Below are 19,434 nucleotides of genomic sequence, written 5' to 3' on the forward strand. Positions count from 1 at the left end.
TTCCCTCCCAGTACATCCCAGTACTTCACAGTTCCCTCCCAGTACATCCCAGTTCCCCTCAGTACATAACACTTCCCTCCCAGTACATACCAGTACATCCCAGTGTCCTCACAGTAAGTCCCAGTTCCCTCCCAGTACATCCCAGTTCCCTCTAAGTACATAACAGTTACCTCCCAGTACATCCCAGTAGATCCTGGTACATCCCAAATCCCTGCCAGTTCCACCCGGTACAACCCAGTACAAGCCTGTACATCCTAGTTCCTCCACAGTACATCCCAGGGCATCCCCGCACATTGTAGTGCCTCCCAGTACATCCCAGCTCCCTCCCAGTACTGGGAGGGAACTGGGACGTACTGGGAGGGAACTGGGATGTACTGGGATGTAATGGGACGGAACTGGGATGTATTGGGAGGCACTGGGAAAGAAGTGGTAGTGAAACGGGAGGGAATTGGGATGTACGGGGATGAACTGGTAGGAAACTGGGATGTACTGGCATGGAACGGGGATGTATTGGGATGTACAGGAACGGAACTGGAATGTACTGCGATGTACTGGGATGTACTGGCAGCGAACTGGGATTTACTGGGATGTACTGGGAGGAAACTGGGATATACTGGGAGGAAACTGGGATATACTGGGAGGCATTGGGAGGGAAGTGGGTGTCAACTGGGACATTCCAGTTTCCTCCCAGTACATCCCAGTTCCCTACCAGTGCAGCCCAGTACATCCCAGTTCCCTCCCAGTCCGTCCCAATCCCCTCCCAGTACATCCCAGTTCCCTGCCAGTATGTCCCAGTACATCCCAGTTCCCTCCCAGTACATACCAGTTCCCTCCCAGTACATCCCAGTTCCCTCCCAGTTCCCTCCCACTACATCCCAGTACATCCCAGTTCCCTCCCAGTACATACCAGTTCCCTCCCAGTACATCCCAGTACATCCTGGTACATCCCAGTTCCCACCCAGTACATCCTACTACATACCAGTTCCCACCCAGTTCACTCCCAGTACATCCCCGTACTTCACAGTTCCCTCCCAGTACGTCCCAGTTCCCCTCAGTACATAACACTTCCCTCCCAGTACATAACAGTACATCCCAGTGTCCTCACAGTACGTCCCAGTTCCCTCCCAGTACATCCCAGTTCCCTACCAGTACATAACAGTTACCTCCCTGTTCCTTCCCAGTACATAACAGTTACCTCCCAGTACATCCCAGTAGATCCTGGTACATGCCAAATCCCTGCCAGTTCCACCCGGTACAACCCAGTACAAGCCTGTACATCCTAGTTCCTCCACAGTACATCCCAGGGCATCCCCGCACATTGTAGTGCCTCCCAGTACATCCCAGTTCCCTCCCAGTACTGGGAGGGACCTGGGATGTACTGGGAGGGACCTGGGATGTACTGGGATGTAATGGGACGGAACTGGGATGTAATGGGACGGAACTGGGAAAGAAGTGGTAGTGAACCGGGAGGGAATTGGGATGTACGGGGATGAACTGGTAGGAAACTGGGATGTACTGGCATGGAACGGGGATGTATTGGGATGTACAGGAACAGAACTGGAATGTACAGCGATGTATTGGCATGTACTGGCAGCGAGCTGGGATTTACTGGGATGTACTGGGAGGAAACTGGGATATACTGGGAGGAAACTGGGATATACTGGGAGGCATTGGGAGGGAAGTGGGTGTCAACTGGGACATTCCAGTTTCCTCCCAGTACATCCCAGTTCCCTACCAGTGCAGCCCAGTACATCCCAGTTCCCTCCCAGTCCGTCCCAATCCCCTCCCAGTACATCCCAGTTCCCTGCCAGTATGTCCCAGTACATCCCAGTTCCCTCCCAGTACATACCAGTTCCCTCCCAGTACATCCCAGTTCCCTCCCAGTTCCCTCCCACTACATCCCAGTACATCCCAGTTCCCTCCCAGTACATACCAGTTCCCTCTAAGTACATCCTGGTACATCCTGGTACATCCCAGTTCCCACCCAGTACATCCTACTACATACCAGTTCCCTCCCAGTTCACTCCCAGTACATCCCAGTACGTCCCAGTTCCCCTCAGTACATAACACTTCCCTCCCAGTACATACCAGTACATCCCAGTGTCCTCACGGTACGTCCCAGTTCCCTCCCAGTACATCCCAGTTCCCTCCCAGTTCACTCCCAGTACATAACAGTTACCTCCCAGTACATCCTAGTAGATCCTAGGACATTTCAAATCCCTGCCAGTTCCACCCGGTACAACCCAGTACAAGCCTGTACATCCTAGTTCCTCCACAGTACATCCCAGGGCATCCCCGCACATTGTAGTGCCTCCCAGTACATCCCAGTTCCCTCCCAGTACTGGGAGGGACCTGGGATGTACTGGGAGGGAACTGGGACGTACTGGGAGGGAACTGGGACGTACTGGGAGGGAACTGGGATGTACTGGGATGTAATGGGACGGAACTGGGATGTATTGGGAGGCACTGGGAAAGAAGTGGTAGTGAACCGGGAGGGAATTGGGATGTACGGGGATGAACTGGTAGGAAACTGGGATGTACTGGCATGGAACGGGGATGTATTGGGATGTACAGGAACAGAACTGGAATGTACTGCGATGTACTGGGAGCAAACTGGGATTTACTGGGATGTACTGGGAGGAAACTGGGATATACTGGGAGGAAACTGGGATATACTGGGAGGAAACTGGGAGGGAAGTGGGTGTCAACTGGGACATTCCAGTTTCCTCCCAGTACATCCCAGTTCCCTACCAGTGCAGCCCAGTACATCCCAGTTCCCTCCCAGTCCGTCCCAATCCCCTCCCAGTACATCCCAGTTCCCTGCCAGTATGTCCCAGTACATCCCAGTTCCCTCCCAGTACATCCCAGTTCCCTCCCAGTACATCCCAATTCCCAACACTTTCCACCCAGTACATCCCAGTTCCCTCCCAGTACATCCCAGTTCCCTCTAAGTACATCCCAGTACTTCACAGTTCCCTCCCAGTTCACTCCCAGTTCCCTCCCAGTACATCCCAGTTCCCTCTAAGTACATCCCAATACTTCATAGTTCCCTCCCAGAACGTCCCAGTACGTCCCAGTTCCCCTCAGTACATAACACTTCCCTCCCAGTACATAACAGTACATCCCAGTGTCCTCACAGTACGTCCCAGTTCCCTCCCAGTTCCCTCCCACTACATCCCAGTACATCCCAGTTCCCTCCCAGTACATCCCAGTTCCCTCCCAGTACATCCCAGTTCCCTCCCAGTACATACCAGTTCCCTCCCAGTACATCCCAGTTCCCTCCCAGTACATCCTACTACATACCAGTTCCCTCCCAGTTCACTCCCAGTACATCCCAGTACTTCACAGTTCCCTCCCAGTACATCCCAGTACGTCCCAGTTCCCCTCAGTACATAACACTTCCCTCCCAGTACATAACAGTACATCCCAGTGTCCTCACAGTACGTCCCAGTTCCCTCCCAGTACATCCCAGTTCCCTCCCAGTACTGGGAGAGACCTGGGATGTACTGGGATGTAATGGGACGGAACTGGGATGTATTGGGAGGCACTGGGAAAGAAGTGGTAGTGAACCGGGAGGGAATTGGGATGTACGGGGATGAACTGGTAGGGAACTGGGATGTACTGGCATGGAACGGGGATGTATTGGGATGTACAGGAACAGAACTGGAATGTACAGCGATGTATTGGCATGTACTGGCAGCGAGCTGGGATTTACTGGGATGTACTGGGAGGAAACTGGGATATACTGGGAGGAAACTGGGATATACTGGGAGGCATTGGGAGGGAAGTGGGTGTCAACTGGGACATTCCAGTTTCCTCCCAGTACATCCCAGTTCCCTACCAGTGCAGCCCAGTACATCCCAGTTCCCTCCCAGTCCGTCCCAATCCCCTCCCAGTACATCCCAGTTCCCTGCCAGTATGTCCCAGTACATCCCAGTTCCCTCCCAGTACATACCAGTTCGCTCTCAGTACATCCCAGTTCCCTCCCAGTTCCCTCCCACTACATCCCAGTACATCCCATTTCCCTCCCAGTACATACCAGTTCCCTCCCAGTACATCCCAGTTCCCTCCCGGTACATCCCAGTTCCCACCCAGTACATCCTACTACATACCAGTTCCCTCCCAGTTCACTCCCAGTACATCCCAGTACTTCACAGTTCCCTCTCAGTACATCCCAGTTCCCCTCAGTACATAACACTTCCCTCCCAGTACATACCAGTACATCCCAGTGTCCTCACAGTAAGTCCCAGTTCCCTACCAGTACATCCCAGTTCCCTCCCAGTTCACTCCCAGTACATAACAGTTACCTCCCAGTACATCCCAGTAGATCCTGGTACATCCCAAATCCCTGCCAGTTCCACCCGGTACAACCCAGTACAAGCCTGTACATCCTAGTTCCTCCACAGTACATCCCAGGGCATCCCCGCACATTGTAGTGCCTCCCAGTACATCCCAGTTCCCTCCCAGTACTGGGAGGGACCTGGGATGTACTGGGAGGGAACTGGGATGTACTGGGAGAGACCTGGGATGTACTGGGATGTAATGGGACGGAACTGGGATGTATTGGGAGGCACTGGGAAAGAAGTGGTAGTGAACCGGGAGGGAATTGGGATGTACGGGGATGAACTGGTAGGGAACTGGGATGTACTGGCATGGAACGGGGATGTATTGGGATGTACAGGAACAGAACTGGAATGTACAGCGATGTATTGGCATGTACTGGCAGCGAGCTGGGATTTACTGGGATGTACTGGGAGGAAACTGGGATATACTGGGAGGAAACTGGGATATACTGGGAGGCATTGGGAGGGAAGTGGGTGTCAACTGGGACATTCCAGTTTCCTCCCAGTACATCCCAGTTCCCTACCAGTGCAGCCCAGTACATCCCAGTTCCCTCCCAGTCCGTCCCAATCCCCTCCCAGTACATCCCAGTTCCCTGCCAGTATGTCCCAGTACATCCCAGTTCCCTCCCAGTACATACCAGTTCCCTCCCAGTTCCCTCCCACTACATCCCAGTTCCCTCCCAGTACATACCAGTTCCCTCCCAGTACATCCCAGTTCCCACCCAGTACATCCTACTACATACCAGTTCCCTCCCAGTTCACTCCCAGTACATCCCAGTACTTCACAGTTCCCTCCCAGTACATCCCAGTACGTCCCAGTTCCCCTCAGTACATAACACTTCCCTCCCAGTACATACCAGTACATCCCAGTGTCCTCACACTACGTCCCAGTTCCCTCCCAGTACATCCCAGTTCCCTACCAGTACATCCCAGTTCCCTCCCTGTTCCTTCCCAGTACATAACAGTTACCTCCCAGTACATCCCAGTAGATCCTGGTACATCCCAAATCCCTGCCAGTTCCACCCGGTACAACCCAGTACAAGCCTGTACATCCTAGTTCCTCCACAGTACATCCCAGGGCATCCCCGCACATTGTAGTGCCTCCCAGTACATCCCAGTTCCCTCCCAGTACTGGGAGGGACCTGGGATGTACTGGGTGGGAACTAGGACGTACTGGGAGGGAACTGGGACGTACTGGGATGTAATGGGACGGAACTGGGATGTAATGGGACGGAACTGGGATGTAATGGGACGGAACTGGGATGTAATGGGACGGAACTGGGAAAGAAGTGGTAGTGAACCGGGAGGGAATTGGGATGTACGGGGATGAACTGGTAGGGAACTGGGATGTACTGGCATGGAACGGGGATGTATTGGGACGTACAGGAACGGAACTGGAATGTACTGCGATGTACTGGCATGTACTGGGAGCAAACTGGGATTTACTGGGATGTACTGGGAGGAAACTGGGATATACTGGGAGGCACTGGGAGGGAAGTGGGTGTCAACTGGGACATTCCAGTTTCCTCCCAGTACATCCCAGTTCCCTACCAGTGCAGCCCAGTACATCCCAGATCCCACCCAGTACATCCCAGTTCCCTCCCAGTCCGTCCCAGTACATCCCAGTACATCCCAGTTCCCTCACAGTACATCCCAGTTCCCTCACAGTTCACACACAGTTCACTCCCAGTTCCATTCCAGTACATCCCAGTACATGCCACTTTCCTCCAAGTAAACCCCAGTTCCCTCCCACTACATCCAAGTTCCCTCCCACTTCCCTCTAAGTACATCCCAGTACTTCACAGTTCACTCCCAGTACATCCCAGTTCCCCCTCGGTACATAACAGTTCCCTCCCAGTACACCCCAGTACATCCCAGTTCCCTCCCAGTATGTCCCACTACATCCCAGTTCCCTCCCAGTCCATCCCAGTTCCCTCCCAGTAAATCCCAATTCCCAACACTTTCCACCCTGTACATCCCAGTTCCCTCCCAGTACATACCAGTTCCCTCCCAGTACATCCCAGTACTTCACAGTTCCCTCCCAGTTCCCTCCCAGTACATCCCAGTTCCCTCTAAGTACATCCCAATACTTCATAGTTCCCTCCCAGCACGTCCCAGTTCCCCTCAGTACATAACACTTCCCTCCCAGTACATACCAGTACATCCCAGTGTCCTCACAGTACGTCCCAGTTCCCTCCCAGTACATCCCAGTTCCCTACCAGTTCACTACCAGTACACAACAGTTACCTCCCAGTACATCCCAGTAGATCCTGGTACATCCCAAATCCCTGCCAGTTCCACCCGGTACAACCCAGTACAAGCCTGTACATCCTAGTTCCTCCACAGTACATCCCAGGGCATCCCCGCACATTGTAGTGCCTCCCAGTGCACTGGGAGGGAACTGGGACGTACTGGGAGGGACCTGGGATGTACTGGGATGTAATGGGACGGAACTGGGATGTATTGGGAGGCACTGGGAAAGAAGTGTTAGTGAACCGGGAGGGAATTGGGATGTACGGGGATGAACTGGTAGGAAACTGGGATGTACTGGCATGGAACGGGGATGTATTGGGATGGACAGGAACAGAACAGGAATGTACAGCAATGTATTGGCATGTACTGGCAGCGAGCTGGGATTTACTGGGATGTACTGGGAGGAAACTGGGATATACTGGGAGGAAACGGGGATATACTGGGAGGAAACTGGGAAGAAAGTGGGTGTCAACTGGGACATTCCAGTTTCCTCCCAGTACATCCCAGTTCCCTACCAGTGCAGCCCAGTACATCCCAGATCCCTCCCAGTCCCTCCCAGTACATCCCAGTTCCCTCACAGTACATCCCAGTTACCTCACAGTTCACACACAGTTCACTCCCAGTTCCATTCCAGTACATCCCAGTACATGCCAGTTGCCTCCCAGTTTCCTCTAAGTACATCCCAGTACTTTAAAGTTCCCTCCCAGTACATCCCAGTACTTCACAGTTCACTCCCACTACATCCCAGTACGTCCCAGTTCCCCCTTGGTACATAACACTTCCCTCCCAATACATCCAAGTTCCCTCCCAGTACATCCCAATCCCCTCCCAGTACATCCCAGTTCCCTGCCAGTATGTCCCAGTACATCCCAGTTCCCTCCCAGTTCACTCCCACTACATCCCAGTTCCCTCCCAGTACATACCAGTTCCCTCCCAGTACATCCCAGTTCCCTCCCAGTTCCCTCCCACTACATCCTGGTACATCCCAGTTCCCACCCAGTACATCCTACTACATACCAGTTCCCTCCCAGTTCACTCCCAGTACATCCCAGTACGCACCAGTTCCCCTCTGTACATAACACTTCCCTCCCAGTACATAACAGTACATCCCAGTGTCCTCACAGTACGTCCCAGTTCCCTCCCAGTACATCCCAGTTCCCCACCAGTACGTCCCAGTTCCCTCCCAGTTCACTCCCAGTACATAACAGTTACCTCCCAGTACATCCCAGTACATCCCAGTAGATCCTGGTACATCCCAAATCCCTGCCAGTTCCACCCGGTACAACCCAGTACAAGCCTGTACATCCTAGTTCCTCCACAGTACATCCCAGAGCATCCCCGCACATTGAGTGCCTCCCAGTACATCCCAGTTCCCTCCCAGTACTGGGAGGGACCTGGGATGTACTGGGAGGGAACTGGGACGTACTGGGAGGGAACTGGGACGTACTGGGATGTAATGGGACGGAACTGGGATGTATTTGGAGGCAATGGGAAAGAAGTGGTAGCGAACCGGGAGGGAATTGGGATGTACGGGGATGAACTGGTAGGAAACTGGGATGTACTGGCATGGAACGGGGATGTATTGGGATGTACAGGAACGGAACTGGAATGTACTGCGATGTACTGGGAGCAAACTGGGATTTACTGGGATGTATTGGGAGGAAACTGGGAGGAAAGTGGGTGTCAACTGGGACATTCCAGTTTCCTCCCAGTACATCCCAGTTCCCTACCAGTGCATCCCAGTCCGTCCCATTTCCCTCCCAGTCCGTCCCAGTACATCCCAGTTCCCTCCCAGTACATCCTACTACATACCAGTTCCCTCCCAGTTCACTCCCAGTACACAACAGTTCCCTCCCAGTACGTCCCAGTTCCCTCCCAGTACGTCCCAGTACATCCCAGTTCCGTCCCTGTTTCCGACCAGTGCGTCCTAGTTCCCTCTTATTCCATTCCAGTTCCCTCCAGTACATCTCAGTTCTCTCCCATTTCCCTCCAAGTACATCCCAGTTCCCTCCCAGTTCACTCCCAGTACATAACAGTTACCTCCCAGTACATCCCAGTACATCCCAGTAGATCCTGGTACATCCCAAATCCCTGCCAGTTCCACCCGGTACAACCCAGTACAAGCCTGTACATCCTAGTTCCTCCACAGTACATCCCAGGGCATCCCCGCACATTGTAGTGCCTCCCAGTACATCCCAGGTCCCTCCCAGTACTGGGAGGGACCTAGGATTAACGGGGAGGGACCTAGGATTAACGGGGAGGGACCTGGGATGTACTGGGAGGGACCTGGGATGTACTGGGAGGGACCTGGGATGTACTGGGAGGGACCTGGGATGTACTGGGATGTAATGGGACGGAACTGGGATGTATTGGGAGGCACTGGGAAAGAAGTGGTAGTGAACCGGGAGGGAATTGGGATGTACGGGGATGAACTGGTAGGGAACTGGGATGTACTGGCATGGAACGGGGATGTATTGGGATGTACAGGAACGGAACTGGAATGTACGGCGATGTATTGGGATGTACTGGGAGGAAACTGGGATTTACTGGGAGGAAACTGGGATATACTGGGAGGAAACTGGGATATACTGGGAGGAAACTGGGATATACTGGGAGGAAACTGGGATATACTGGGAGGAAACTGGGAGGGAAGTGGGTGTCAACTGGGACATTCCAGTTTCCTCCCAGTACATCCCAGTTCCCTACCAGTGCAGCCCAGTACATCCCAGATCCCTCCCAGTCCCTCCCAGTACATCCCAGTACCCTCACAGTACATCCCAGTTCCCTCCCAGTTCACACACAGTTCACTCCCAGTTCCATTCCAGTACGTCCCACTACATCCCAGTTGCCTCCCAGTTTCCTCTAAGTACATCCCAGTACTTTAAAGTTCCCTCCCAGTACATCCCAGTTCCCTCTAAGTACATCCCAGTACTTCACAGTTCACTCCCACTACATCCCAGTACGTCCCAGTTCCCCCTTGGTACATAACACTTCCCTCCCAATACATCCAAGTTCCCTCCCAGTACATCCCAATCCTCTCCCAGTACATCCCAGTTCCCTGCCAGTATGTCCCCAGTACATCCGAGTTCCCTCCCAGTACATCCCAGTACATCCCAGTTCCCTCCCAGTACATCCCAGTACATCCCGGTACATCCTGGTACATCCCAGTTCCCACCCAGTACATCCTACTACATACCAGTTCCCTCCCAGTTCACTCCCAGTACATCCCAGTACTTCACAGTTCCCTCCCAGTACATCCCAGTACGTCCCAGTTCCCTCCCAGTACATAACACTTCCCTCCCAGTACATAACAGTACATCCCAGTGTCCTCACAGTACGTCCCAGTTCCCTCACAGTACGTCCCAGTTCCCTACCAGTACATCCCAGTTCCCTCCCTGTTCCTTCCCAGTACATAACAGTTACCTCCCAGTACATCCCAGTACATCCCGGTACATCCTGGTACATCCCAAATCCCTGCCAGTTCCACCCGGTACAACCCAGTACAAGCCTGTACATCCTAGTTCCTCCACAGTACATCCAAGGGCATCCCCGCACATTGTAGTGCCTCCCAGTACATCCCAGTTCCCTCCCAGTACTGGGAGGGACCTGGGACGTACTGGGAGGGACCTGGGACGTACTGGGAGGGACCTGGGACGTACTGGGAGGGACCTGGGACGTACTGGGAGGGACCTGGGACGTACTGGGAGGGACCTGGGACGTACTGGGAGGGACCTGGGACGTACTGGGAGGGAACTGGGATGTACTGGCATGTAATGGGACAGAACTGGGATGTATTGGGAGGCACTGGGAAAGAAGTGGTAGTGAACCGGGAGGGAATTGGGATGTACGGGGATGAACTGTTAGGGAACGGGGATGTACTGGCATGGAACGGGGATGTATTGGGACGTACAGGAACGGAACTGGAATGTACTGCGATGTACTGGGATGTACTGGGAGCAAACTGGGATTTACTGGGATGTACTGGGAGGAGACTGGGATATACTGGGAGGCACTGGGAGGGAAGTGGGTGTCAACTGGGACATTCCAGATTCCTCCCAGTACATCCCAGTTCCCTACCAGTGCAGCCCAGTACATCCCAGATCCCACCCAGTACATCCCAGTTCCCTCCCAGTCCGTCCCAGTACATCCCAGTACATCCCAGTTCCCTCACAGTACATCCCAGTTCCCTCACAGTTCACACACAGTTCACTCCCAGTTCCATTCCAGTACATCCCAGTACATGCCACTTTCCTCCAAGTAAACCCCAGTTCCCTCCCACTACATCCAAGTTCCCTCCCACTTCCCTCTAAGTACATCCCAGTACTTCACAGTTCACTCCCAGTACATCCCAGTTCCCCCTCGGTACATAACAGTTCCCTCCCAGTACACCCCAGTACATCCCAGTTCCCTCCCAGTATGTCCCACTACATCCCAGTTCCCTCCCAGTCCATCCCAGTTCCCTCCCAGTAAATCCCAATTCCCAACACTTTCCACCCTGTACATCCCAGTTCCCTCCCAGTACATACCAGTTCCCTCCCAGTACATCCCAGTACTTCACAGTTCCCTCCCAGTTCCCTCCCAGTACATCCCAGTTCCCTCTAAGTACATCCCAATACTTCATAGTTCCCTCCCAGCACGTCCCAGTTCCCCTCAGTACATAACACTTCCCTCCCAGTACATACCAGTACATCCCAGTGTCCTCACAGTACGTCCCAGTTCCCTCCCAGTACATCCCAGTTCCCTACCAGTTCACTACCAGTACACAACAGTTACCTCCCAGTACATCCCAGTAGATCCTGGTACATCCCAAATCCCTGCCAGTTCCACCCGGTACAACCCAGTACAAGCCTGTACATCCTAGTTCCTCCACAGTACATCCCAGGGCATCCCCGCACATTGTAGTGCCTCCCAGTGCACTGGGAGGGAACTGGGACGTACTGGGAGGGACCTGGGATGTACTGGGATGTAATGGGACGGAACTGGGATGTATTGGGAGGCACTGGGAAAGAAGTGTTAGTGAACCGGGAGGGAATTGGGATGTACGGGGATGAACTGGTAGGAAACTGGGATGTACTGGCATGGAACGGGGATGTATTGGGATGGACAGGAACAGAACAGGAATGTACAGCAATGTATTGGCATGTACTGGCAGCGAGCTGGGATTTACTGGGATGTACTGGGAGGAAACTGGGATATACTGGGAGGAAACGGGGATATACTGGGAGGAAACTGGGAAGAAAGTGGGTGTCAACTGGGACATTCCAGTTTCCTCCCAGTACATCCCAGTTCCCTACCAGTGCAGCCCAGTACATCCCAGATCCCTCCCAGTCCCTCCCAGTACATCCCAGTTCCCTCACAGTACATCCCAGTTCCCTCCCAGTTCACACACAGTTCACTCCCAGTTCCATTCCAGTACATCCCAGTACATGCCAGTTGCCTCCCAGTTTCCTCTAAGTACATCCCAGTACTTTAAAGTTCCCTCCCAGTACATCCCAGTTCCCTCTAAGTACATCCCAGTACTTCACAGTTCACTCCCACTACATCCCAGTACGTCCCAGTTCCCCCTTGGTACATAACACTTCCCTCCCAATACATCCAAGTTCCCTCCCAGTACATCCCAATCCCCTCCCAGTACATCCCAGTTCCCTGCCAGTATGTCCCAGTACATCCCAGTTCCCTCCCAGTTCACTCCCACTACATCCCAGTTCCCTCCCAGTACATACCAGTTCCCTCCCAGTACATCCCAGTTCCCTCCCAGTTCCCTCCCACTACATCCTGGTACATCCCAGTTCCCACCCAGTACATCCTACTACATACCAGTTCCCTCCCAGTTCACTCCCAGTACATCCCAGTACGCACCAGTTCCCCTCTGTACATAACACTTCCCTCCCAGTACATAACAGTACATCCCAGTGTCCTCACAGTACGTCCCAGTTCCCTCCCAGTACATCCCAGTTCCCCACCAGTACGTCCCAGTTCCCTCCCAGTTCACTCCCAGTACATAACAGTTACCTCCCAGTACATCCCAGTACATCCCAGTAGATCCTGGTACATCCCAAATCCCTGCCAGTTCCACCCGGTACAACCCAGTACAAGCCTGTACATCCTAGTTCCTCCACAGTACATCCCAGAGCATCCCCGCACATTGAGTGCCTCCCAGTACATCCCAGTTCCCTCCCAGTACTGGGAGGGACCTGGGATGTACTGGGAGGGAACTGGGACGTACTGGGAGGGAACTGGGACGTACTGGGAGGGAACTGGGACGTACTGGGATGTAATGGGACGGAACTGGGATGTATTTGGAGGCAATGGGAAAGAAGTGGTAGCGAACCGGGAGGGAATTGGGATGTACGGGGATGAACTGGTAGGAAACTGGGATGTACTGGCATGGAACGGGGATGTATTGGGATGTACAGGAACGGAACTGGAATGTACTGCGATGTACTGGGAGCAAACTGGGATTTACTGGGATGTATTGGGAGGAAACTGGGAGGAAAGTGGGTGTCAACTGGGACATTCCAGTTTCCTCCCAGTACATCCCAGTTCCCTACCAGTGCATCCCAGTCCGTCCCATTTCCCTCCCAGTCCGTCCCAGTACATCCCAGTTCCCTCCCAGTACATCCTACTACATACCAGTTCCCTCCCAGTTCACTCCCAGTACACAACAGTTCCCTCCCAGTACGTCCCAGTTCCCTCCCAGTACGTCCCAGTACATCCCAGTTCCGTCCCTGTTTCCGACCAGTGCGTCCTAGTTCCCTCTTATTCCATTCCAGTTCCCTCCAGTACATCTCAGTTCTCTCCCATTTCCCTCCAAGTACATCCCAGTTCCCTCCCAGTTCACTCCCAGTACATAACAGTTACCTCCCAGTACATCCCAGTACATCCCAGTAGATCCTGGTACATCCCAAATCCCTGCCAGTTCCACCCGGTACAACCCAGTACAAGCCTGTACATCCTAGTTCCTCCACAGTACATCCCAGGGCATCCCCGCACATTGTAGTGCCTCCCAGTACATCCCAGGTCCCTCCCAGTACTGGGAGGGACCTAGGATTAACGGGGAGGGACCTAGGATTAACGGGGAGGGACCTGGGATGTACTGGGAGGGACCTGGGATGTACTGGGAGGGACCTGGGATGTACTGGGAGGGACCTGGGATGTACTGGGATGTAATGGGACGGAACTGGGATGTATTGGGAGGCACTGGGAAAGAAGTGGTAGTGAACCGGGAGGGAATTGGGATGTACGGGGATGAACTGGTAGGGAACTGGGATGTACTGGCATGGAACGGGGATGTATTGGGATGTACAGGAACGGAACTGGAATGTACGGCGATGTATTGGGATGTACTGGGAGGAAACTGGGATTTACTGGGAGGAAACTGGGATATACTGGGAGGAAACTGGGATATACTGGGAGGAAACTGGGATATACTGGGAGGAAACTGGGATATACTGGGAGGAAACTGGGAGGGAAGTGGGTGTCAACTGGGACATTCCAGTTTCCTCCCAGTACATCCCAGTTCCCTACCAGTGCAGCCCAGTACATCCCAGATCCCTCCCAGTCCCTCCCAGTACATCCCAGTACCCTCACAGTACATCCCAGTTCCCTCCCAGTTCACACACAGTTCACTCCCAGTTCCATTCCAGTACGTCCCACTACATCCCAGTTGCCTCCCAGTTTCCTCTAAGTACATCCCAGTACTTTAAAGTTCCCTCCCAGTACATCCCAGTTCCCTCTAAGTACATCCCAGTACTTCACAGTTCACTCCCACTACATCCCAGTACGTCCCAGTTCCCCCTTGGTACATAACACTTCCCTCCCAATACATCCAAGTTCCCTCCCAGTACATCCCAATCCTCTCCCAGTACATCCCAGTTCCCTGCCAGTATGTCCCCAGTACATCCGAGTTCCCTCCCAGTACATCCCAGTACATCCCAGTTCCCTCCCAGTACATCCCAGTACATCCCGGTACATCCTGGTACATCCCAGTTCCCACCCAGTACATCCTACTACATACCAGTTCCCTCCCAGTTCACTCCCAGTACATCCCAGTACTTCACAGTTCCCTCCCAGTACATCCCAGTACGTCCCAGTTCCCTCCCAGTACATAACACTTCCCTCCCAGTACATAACAGTACGTCCCAGTGTCCTCACAGTACGTCCCAGTTCCCTCACAGTACGTCCCAGTTCCCTACCAGTACATCCCAGTTCCCTCCCTGTTCCTTCCCAGTACATAACAGTTACCTCCCAGTACATCCCGGTACATCCCGGTACATCCTGGTACATCCCAAATCCCTGCCAGTTCCACCCGGTACAACCCAGTACAAGCCTGTACATCCTAGTTCCTCCACAGTACATCCAAGGGCATCCCCGCACATTGTAGTGCCTCCCAGTACATCCCAGTTCCCTCCCAGTACTGGGAGGGACCTGGGACGTACTGGGAGGGACCTGGGACGTACTGGGAGGGACCTGGGACGTACTGGGAGGGACCTGGGACGTACTGGGAGGGACCTGGGACGTACTGGGAGGGACCTGGGACGTACTGGGAGGGACCTGGGACGTACTGGGAGGGACCTGGGACGTACTGGGAGGGACCTGGGACGTACTGGGAGGGACCTGGGACGTACTGGGAGGGACCTGGGACGTACTGGGAGGGAACTGGGATGTACTGGCATGTAATGGGACAGAACTGGGATGTATTGGGAGGCACTGGGAAAGAAGTGGTAGTGAACCGGGAGGGAATTGGGATGTACGGGGATGAACTGTTAGGGAACGGGGATGTACTGGCATGGAACGGGGATGTATTGGGACGTACAGGAACGGAACTGGAATGTACTGCGATGTACTGGGATGTACTGGGAGCAAACTGGGATTTACTGGGATGTACTGGGAGGAGACTGGGATATACTGGGAGGCACTGGGAGGGAAGTGGGTGTCAACTGGGACATTCCAGATTCCTCCCAGTACATCCCAGTTTCCTACCAGTGCAGCCCAGTACATCCCAGATCCCTCCCAGTCTGTCCCAATACATCCCAGTACATCCCAGTTCCCTCACAGTACATCCCAGTTCCCTCACAGTACATCCCAGTTCCCTCACAGTACATCCCAGTTCCCTCACAGTTCACACACAGTTCACTCCCAGTTCCATTCCAGTACAGCCCAGTACATGCCACTTTCCTCCAAGTAAATCCCAGTTCTCTCCCACTACATCCAAGTTCCCTCCCACTTCCCTCTAAGTACATCCCAGTACTTCACAGTTCACTCCCAGTACATCCCAGTTCCCCCTCGGTACATAACAGTCCCCTCCCAGTACACCCCAGTACATCCCAGTTCCCTCCCAGTATGTCCCACTACATCCCAGTTCCCTCCCAGTCCATCCCAGTTCCCTCCCAGTAAATCCCAATTCCCAACACTTTCCACCCAGTACATCCCAGTTCCCTCTAAGTACATCCCAGTACTTCACAGTTCCCTCCCAGCACATCCCAGTACGTCCCAGTTCCCCTCAGTACATAACACTTCCCTCCCAGTACATCCCAGTACATCCCAGTAGATCCTGGTACATCCCAAATCCCTGCTAGTTCCACCCGGTTAAACCCAGTACAAGCCTGTACACCCTACTTCCTCCACGGCACATCCCAGGACATCCCAGAACATTGTAGTGCCTCCCAGTACACCCCAGTTCCCTCCCAGTACATCCTATTACATTCCAGTGCCCTCCCAGTACATTCCAGTGCCCTCCCAGTACATTCCAGTGCCCTCCCAGTAGATCCCAGTTCCGTCCCAGTAGATCCCAGTTCCGTCCCAGTAGATCCCAGTTCCGTCCCAGTAGATCCCAGTTCCGTCCCAGTAGATCCCAGTTCCCCCCCAGTAGATCCCAGTTCCCCCCCAGTAGATCCCAGTTCCCCCCCAGTAGATCCCAGTTCCCTCCCAGTAGATCCCAGTTCCCTCCCAGTACATCCCAGTTCCCTCCCAGTACATCCCAGTTCCCTCCCAGTACATCCCAGTTCCCTCCCAGTACATCCCAGTTCCCTCCCAGTACATCCCAGTTCCCTCCCAGTACATCCCAGTTCCCTCCCAGTACATCCCAGTTCCCTCCCAGTACATCCCAGTTCCCTCCCAGTAGATCCCAGTTCCCTCCCAGTAGATCCCAGTTCCCTCCCAGTACATCACAGTTCCCTCCCAGTACATCACAGTTCCCTCCCAGTACATCACAGTTCCCTCCCAGTACATCACAGTTCCCTCCCAGTACATCCCAGTACTTCACAGTTCCCTCCCAGCACATCCCAGTACGTCCCAGTTACCCTCTGTACATAACACTTCCCTCCCAGTACATACCAGTACATCCCAGTTCCCTACCAGTTCCTTCCCAGTACATCCTGGTACATCCCAAATTCCTGCCAGTTCCACCCGGTACAACCCAGTACAAGCCTGTACATCCTAGTTCCTCCACACTACATCCCAGGACATCCCAGGACATTGTAGAGCCTCCCAGTACGTCCCAGTTCCCTCCCAGTACAACCGAGTAGATCCTGGTACGTCCCCGTTCCCCGCACTGTACGTCCCCGTTCCCCGCACTGTACTGGGAGGACAACCGAGCCTGCGCAGCGATTTACATACGGAACGAGCAAGTTTGTACCAATCAGCAGACAGGACAATAATGAATATGTATGAATACGTAAAACATTGATCTACAAATTGTACGGGAAAGGTGCGTGAGGTACGCACGCCAGGAGGAGCGATCCCCCGTGCATCCGGCGCCGCGAATAAAGAATGCCTGCTCTTTAATACTAAATTGGTGTTGAGGAGTCGTTTCCGATTTTAACGCGTTTTTCGGTAACACAGGGAGTCAGATCAAGAGAGCCAGAGAACAACAAAACACCGACAGGCTACAGGACAGAGCAGGAGGAATAAAAAAAAAAAAAAAACGGAGCCAGAGCCAGGCAGAGAGAGGCAGAGAAAGAAAAAGGAGCCACAGGCTACAGGACAGAGAGAGGGAGGACTGAAAAGACGGGGAGGCAGGGAGACACTCAGAGCGAGACGGAGAAAGAAGGTGCGGGGGGGGGGGCGCAAAAAAAAAAAGTAAATTTTGCAGCAGGTAAGGAAAGAGAGGGGGCCGGGGAGAGACAGGGAGGGCCCAGGACGCACAAGAGAGGCAACGGGGCCCCAGTGGCCCAGGACTCACCGCGACTCTCGCTCTCAGCGCTGCTGGCACAATTTAGCCGTTCAGATGCTTCTTTCCCCTCCTCTCCTCCCTGCCTCTTCTGCAGCTCCAGACTCTAGGCCGTCCTCCACCTGAAGAGAATACGTGGGTGTCTTACAGCTCTTACCAGATGAGGCTTCCTAGGCACGTAGCCTAGCTTGCTCGTGCACTACACGCCCGTACCCAACTCCGGGTTACGCGTACAGACCCTACGGTGCACGTTGGTGGCCTGGCCCGCTGCGGGCTATGAAGGGGGATCCTTCCTCCCCCACCTGCATGGACAGGCTCTCTCTTGCCTGCGGCAGGAAGGCAGCTGGCAGCCAGAGCACCTTCAGTTTCTTCTTCTTTACCTTTTGTTGGCGTCTCCAGCTTCAGCCGAGGCAGCTCCTGTCCGCAGCCGGGAAGGGCTTTGTCTATCCCTTTTCGGCCCTGCGCTGCGAGGACGGCGAGGACGGGCAGAGAGAAGCCACGCGAGCCTGAGACGGCCGCAGGCAACGGCATCCCCGGGGGAAGGACAGACAACCACGTCCTCAGCACGGTCTCTGGGAGAGGGAAAGAAGAAACAGTGACCGTCATTACCGTCGATCGACCCTGGCCAAAGCCTCTCCTTCCGCAGGGGCTTCTGGACACACCGCTCCCTCCCCACGCTACTGCTAAGGGCCCCTGCACCAAGGGGGAATCCAGTGCGCTTGAGGGACGGCTTGCTGCCTTCACGACAGGGCCTGGGGGCGGCCTAAGGCTATGCAGCACGCTTATGGGGAGGTGCCGGAGCTGGGGGCAGGCGCACGGGGCAAGGGGGGCCAGGGGAGGCTGAGCGGGACCTCCGGTGGGCCGGGGACGCGGCCATCATCTGCGCCCTGGGCACGGGGACAAGGTCATCGTCCTCCTCCTTTCCCTCTTCCCTTCTGTCAGCTCCCGGGGAACTCACCGCTTCTCGGGAAGCGGCCGCACCCGCAAGCCCCCAGTAATCAACACGAAGCCAACCCCAAAAATACACCTCGCGTACCGTACGCGCCACGGCCGCCCGGCACCCGAGCGCCGGAAGACCGCGCCTCCCGCCATGCCCGGCGAACCACGTGACAGGGCCGGCAGCCACTGCGCCAGGAATACAGCTCCCGGCATGCTCTGCGGCACAACCCGGCCGCCCGGCAGCCGCAAGGACTACAGCTCCCGGCATGCTCTGCGGCACAACCCGGCCGCCCGGCGGCCGGTTTGATGCGGAGCCACCCAGCATCCCTGCGAGCACAGCTGCAGGCGCAACAGCAGTTACGCAGCCACAACTAGGCACTAAACAAAGGCTTTCCAACACTGGAGGTCTAGAACAGGTAGACATTAGCACAGAAGCACAAGGGGCTCCGTCACCCTGCACAAATCTCCCCGTGCCTACACACGCACACGTTCAGAAGTTAGTTATCAGAAAACGCCCGACTCAGCCATTTGCCACAGTCACGAGACTCACGACATGATAACACGACATGACACGCGAGGTGGGCTCAGAGTTTTAAGGCAAGAAATACCTCCCACGCCCCCCACCCGAGATCTTTCAGGGTCCACACCTGCCATCGCCCCGCACCAAACCTACCCGGCCAAAGGCTTTCAGGTGGCCCGAAACACTGTACACAGAAAATAACCAGGGAC

General features: G+C 54.5%; 1 long non-coding RNA gene across 8 annotated transcripts in view; it reads right to left on the reverse strand.

Moving 5' to 3' along the window:
- The window catches only part of LOC142051170 (uncharacterized), a 391,438-nt gene that overhangs the window by 74,946 nt on the left and 297,058 nt on the right, over positions 1-19,434 (reverse strand). For all 8 annotated transcript variants that reach the window (XR_012658334.1, XR_012658331.1, XR_012658333.1 and 5 more), the window contains one exon: positions 17,779-17,888. This is a non-coding gene — a long non-coding RNA (uncharacterized LOC142051170). The remainder of the gene's footprint in view (positions 1-17,778; positions 17,889-19,434) is intronic.

This window comes from Phalacrocorax aristotelis, unplaced genomic scaffold, assembly GCF_949628215.1.
Source record: "Phalacrocorax aristotelis unplaced genomic scaffold, bGulAri2.1 scaffold_62, whole genome shotgun sequence".
In the NCBI taxonomy this organism is placed as follows: domain Eukaryota; kingdom Metazoa; phylum Chordata; class Aves; order Suliformes; family Phalacrocoracidae; genus Phalacrocorax; species Phalacrocorax aristotelis.